The sequence below is a fragment of the Larimichthys crocea genome, chromosome XI, assembly GCF_000972845.2.
Source record: "Larimichthys crocea isolate SSNF chromosome XI, L_crocea_2.0, whole genome shotgun sequence".
In the NCBI taxonomy this organism is placed as follows: domain Eukaryota; kingdom Metazoa; phylum Chordata; class Actinopteri; family Sciaenidae; genus Larimichthys; species Larimichthys crocea.
The window spans coordinates 457799-463798 of record NC_040021.1 but is presented as its reverse complement, the minus strand read 5'-3'; positions in this window follow the sequence as shown (position 1 = coordinate 463798).

The following is a 6000-nucleotide window of genomic DNA, read 5'->3' as shown; positions in this document are numbered from 1 at the left end:
GCACTTCAAAACTAAAGTCAGGAGAAGTTTGTAGCAGCTCTGACCGTGTCCCATGACCCGGTGGGTCAAATGTTAAAGATACAATCAGCAGAGTTTTTTTTTTTAAATCTGAAACTGGAATCATTGTTCTCTGTTTGGCCTGTGGCGAAAACACATGACGATGAAAAAATAAGATCGGAGGAAACAAAACCTCACCATGAGACGTCAACAACGATACCAGCGACGAAAAACATCCTGTTCAGTAGCTACCGTCAGAGCTAATGATCAACACTTTAACCAGCTCTGGGAACACGCTCGCTTCACATGTCGGCCTTGGGTAATAATCTCCTCGCCGTCATGCATGCACAGTCGCTGCTGAGCAACGTAACAGCACATTCGCTGATACAACTGAACTCATGTCTGTTCTAGTACTTTGAATCAGCCTAACGCAGACATAATTACTGAGTGATTGAGCAAGGAGTGAAGAAACTGTTATTTTGTCATTATTATTTAAAGGAATATTGTCAGGGATCAACTCATTTTTTTGTGACACCTACAAAGCTATTTAAGTTGTCTCTATATCAGGGTTTACAGGCGAAATTTATAGTTAAATCATCTTTGCTTTGCTGGGCTGGTTTGATGAAGTCAGGAATGTGAGAGTAAGATGATAAATTTGGTATTTAGGCTACAGTTAGCACACAGTCTTTAACACTGAAACAAAGTTGTAGTCACATATAGTGGGCGTGTATCAGTTTTTCATCAGGACTAAAGCTTGTATGTTATTTTAAATGTATTCACAGGAAGTTGGTGAAACACCTGTTCATCACGCCACAGGTAAATTGGTTCAGTGAGTATGAAAGGGCCGTACTTCAATCCAACAGTTTATCTACAACAATCGATACAATCCAGATTATCTTTAAAAGATTCAGAGAATCCACAGATGTCTCTGCACATCGTGAGTTAAACTGGCAGTGAAAAACAAAAAACCACTTGGACTGCTGCTCAATCACCACATCAGGCTTAAACGTTGAATTTCCACCTCTTGTGCTTCGGTTGTTTAAATGATGAAAAGTGAATCCTCGTTTTCTTTTTTATTCTACAGTAACTCTAGTTGCTTGTAACGGGAGGGCTGGTTGAAATTCTTTGTCATTTGTCTGCTCGAGGTTCCTCTTGGACTAACAATAGCAGCTTTGTTGCTCTTTGCACAGATCCTGGCAGTGATGCCCTTGGGTCCTGTGACTTTGGGTCCGTCTGCTCGTTCCTCTAACACAATCCGAGCCCTCTTTCGCTGCGATTGGTGCGGGGAGATCAGTCGGCCGTCTGACCATGGAAGACTGATAAAACATATCACTGATCAGACAAAGTAAATGTAAACATGACTGTACTCTATAAAACACCACAGTTAACTCGCGTTAGGCACGATACCTGTTAAAGCTCTGCACGCACATACAGTACAGGTTCTTCCAGTTGGAAGACATTCGACCGCAACGTGGAAAAAGCACCAGTGTGAATAAATAATAGAAGGACTGTTGAAGCCCAATTAAATGGGACAGGTTTTAATTTACTGAGACACCCAAAAAGAAAAGTCTGTTGTGACAAATGTAAAGAGGCAATCAGGCAAAATAAATATGTGGGTGAGAATAAGAGCAGATCAGTTAGAAATGAATAACAATATTATAGAGCACGTAACATCTTTGAAACCAGTGGTGGAGAGTAACGTACATTTGCTCAAGTACTCTGCACTTAAAAGGAGCAGTCTGTAGGATTTCGACACCTAGTCTGTAAATGTTTCAGGTATATTCTTTTTCTTTTCATATATTTATTGTCCATATGTTTTGTTTCTGAAGCATTTAAATGCAGTTTTACTGTCCACACTGCCAGGATTAAACATCTGTTTACCTTAGAAATAGTCAAATGTAGTCAAAAATATAATAAAAGTTAATAATTGTGTTAATATATTATTGTATTTAAACCTTAAGCTGCCATCCAGTGCATGTCAGAAGCCGATACTTCAGGTTGGTTGTTCCCGACTTCCGCTCTAAAAGTGTTTCCGTGCATCTACTTTGGAAAACTTGGATGTTCGGAGCAAACTGGTGTTTGTACGGTAAGTCAGAAGCATCAAAACAGCAAGCTGCAACCAAAAAACTGCAGTTCCTCTAACGTCCACTTGAGGCTGGCTCCAGAAGTGAGTCAGTCTCCATAAGTCCCCATGTCCAAATGTCCAACTTCACAGCAGAAATAAACATGTTTACAGCCTGGTACAAAAAACAGTTTTGGTCTCTGTAGCTAATTTCCCCCAGGCATCATCCTCCTGTGCTCTGGTTAATAATAGATAAAAAGTGAACTTGCTCATGTAAATAATATCACATAAACATGGCCTTGGGGCAGTGGCAGTAGAATAGCTAATATTGCACGGCTGCCGCCCTGATCGAATAACTGTGTGTGCCATTCGTCACGCAGCATTATGTAAAGTATTTTCCCATGACTCTGACCTGTTGCACACACAACTGAGCTACTTTCCACCTCAGACCTTCACAGTGCTCTCTCTGTTTGTTATATGTAAAGGCTACAGGATGCATCTTATATATGTGTGTGTGTGTGTGTGTGTGTGTGTGTGTGTGAGTGGTGGGTGGGTGGGTGGTGTTATGTGTATACTATATCTGTGACCGCACAGGTGTCATAGATGAAGAACAGCCTGACCCAGAACAATGTCTCCGTCTCTGGAATTTCCCATCATACTCTTTGATGCCCCCCGACTACAGTTGCACACCAGCGTGTTGTTGTTTAGATGGCCACTGTCGCTCTGAGTGATGCACTGTAACATCTTGTGTCCTTTTACATAATAACATGTGACAAGAGAAAAAAGCCACAACTCTAGCTATTTATGTCTATTTATTTCCTTATAATTACTTTTAGGCTCCATGCATGTCTTCTAAAGACAAAAAACCTTCATCAGGAGGCATTTAAGGAGACAGATCTCTAATGTGTTAATGTGTGAAAGATGCCGATGTGATCTTAGTGGTTAGGAGGCCGCGTACAGAGGTTAACATGTTCTCAGCACACAGCTAAAAATATCTTTAAAAAAATAATTAATTAAGTTTCATTTCTGAGCAACTGCATCTTGATTTCCTCTGGAGGAAGTGTGAACATTGTTCTCATGATGTCAAATGTCATTCTCAGTATTCAGTGGCAAAAACTGTAAGTCAGGAAATGACTCCTCGCCTGTGTGCATGCACAAAACATTTCATCACGCTGAGGTTAGAACAGGCAGCAACCTCTTTAACTGTGTGAAGAGAAGTAAATGTGGAAGTTCAAAAAACTGACATCAACTTTATGTTCAGATGAGCATGTTTACAGCCTGGTACTAAACTACTACCAGAACTCACCTGTTCAAATTATATTAAGGCTCAAAGTTATGCAGAAGAGCGTGGCGCTTTAAATGACAGGTGAGTGCTGTTACAGGTGGTTTGTTTGAGCAACCAGGCTTCATTCAAACCACCTCAGCTCCACCTCTTTGCCCATTTTTAGATCAGCCAGGAGCCAGCATGTCCATGTCCATGTTTGTCTACAGTCTGTGGGTTGAACTGTTAACCATTTCATCAGTAATGTGGTCACTGTTAGATAATCCCATTGAACTTTCACTCATTTTAATGCGTAACGAAGTCACATGTTTGTTTTTGTGCATGTGTTTTCTCTATTTCACATGATTTATAACTCTATTAGACACTGATACAGTACAGGTACACACACATGTTCTCAGGCAGAGCTGGTACAGAGTGTCTCTCTGTGTGTGTGTGTGTGTGTGTGTGTGTGTGTGTGTGTGCATTGTGTTGAGTCTTGGCTCAGTTACCCTGGAGCCTGTAATCACCCACACCGTCCGCAGAATGTACAGAGACGAATGGCGACAAATATAGGCTGTGTCAAAATGAAAGAAATGACAACAAACGATGTTGATCTGGTGATGCTGGGTCAGTCTGCGCGGCTGAAACATCCTCATTGTTGCTACTGAATAAAAGTCCAGTCTTTCTTATGCTAATCATCAGTCATGTTTACATCATTTGTTCCATGTTGTATCCAGTGTCAGCCAAGCTAAGGAGTTTTCCGCCGAGTCACTACTCTGATGCGAGATAACCCGATACACCTCAAAAAAATCTCAGATAAAAACAGTTTAATCTGTCAAAACATTTCTTGTATGAATCAGCTGTTTAATGGGAGCTTCTTGTGTGTGGCGACCCTCTTTATTTCCCACTCTCTTCTCCTGCACCTCATTAACAGCAGCGTGTGTTGATTAAACCTGATACGCAAGCAGCTGGGTGGCAACGGCGGCAGAAGTGCCAGCGTGTGTGCTCTGCAGACACGCTTGGTTGATCACGTACACAGAAAACAACGCCTCACTGACCACCTGAGACTCTCGGAGGTGGACTGAAGAGACACCTGAGTCCTGGCTGTCTACAGGCTCCTTCACGCCCCACTCCTCTGTGGACATCCTATCCTGTCTGGTTAACGTCGTCGGCATGAGCACCCGGCCTCCTGCTCTGATGACACAGAGATTAGTGAAGGCTCTAATGTTCGTGAAGCAATTAACACTGACCCACAGCAGGGTGTGGACCATATGACCATATGCATGCACAAATATGACAGTAATCAGTGAGAAAAATGAGGCAATTACCTCTCAGAAGTAATTACATTTAGGACGACTGAGAGTCAATAACTGGAATCATTTTATAACAAGTAAAATGTCATTTGATGATCATGATAATCCATCACATGACATATAACTTCAGGGGGAAAACCAGAAAACATTTTCCCCATAAAATATGATCCAGTTTCACCAGAATCAGTGAAATAGTTGGTGCTGTGTGACTTCGTGTCGTATAAAAGTTATGCTGTGTTCCTTTGAAATCTTATATAAATCTTGATAAAAGTTATGCTGTGTTCCTTTGAAATCTTATATAAATCTTGAGCCAACAGGAGAAGTTGAAAGAATATTGTGTAAAAATTAACCTGGCTTTGTGAAAATTCCAATAAGTTGTTTGGCTGCAAACGAGCTCCACGTTTGGCTTTGCACGGGTTAATTAACAGCTGCAGTATGTTTACTGCACCACAACATACTTTTGCCTGCAGCTAGTGTATGTCTCAAAACACAGCGACTGTACGTATGTCAGTTTCTTCTGGAATGTACTCCCAGCTTATCGTACTGGTTTGATCTCGGAGAATGTAAAAAAGAAAAGGCCTCCCGGAGAGAAACAATATCACAAAGACGCAACGGCGAACGTTCATTCAGACTTGAGAGTGTGTATCACATGTGAACCTGGAGATTATTATTTATGAGCACATGCTTGGGGGTCCATTGTTTCCACGAGGTGACCAGCTGTGTGTCTGCTGCACATAAAGACTTAGAGCCTCTGGTCCTTCAGACAGCAGACTCTCTTTTGTCCTGGGCTGGGTCATTAGGAGAGGACAGCCTGGGGACCGGCCCCCTGCTGTTTGGAGACCCCCACACCCATCGTACACATACCTCCAACTTCCAGCTGCCATCTGGGTGCCTTGTGGATCCTTTCTCAGAAACAAACATACCTTAATGTTTTCCTGTCTCTCTACTCTCCAAGTGTAACGGGTTTAACTGGTCTGTCTTTACAGCCCTCTGACAGTCACTGTGTCTCTTAGGAACAGAGACAACAGACATGTCAGCCCATTCCCTGTTTTAACTAATAATCTTAGATGACTGGAAGGAAACTACTTTCCAAATTTGATTGCCTCCTGGCATTCTTAGCCCCGTAGTCAATGCACAGACCCGAGAGTGGTATTGATCTTCTCATCTAACCCTCAGTCAGGAGAAGTGACTGTAAATTTCCTTAAATGTCAAACTATAGCTCTAAGATAAAGACGGATAAATTGACTATAGATTTGTCGCTCGTCTCCTCAAAGAAATTACAAGGGGGTCTTAAAAAGGGAACCTAGTGACACAGCTAACACTTCCTTCAAGGGGTACTTGTGAGATTGTCACCTCACCCGCAATGC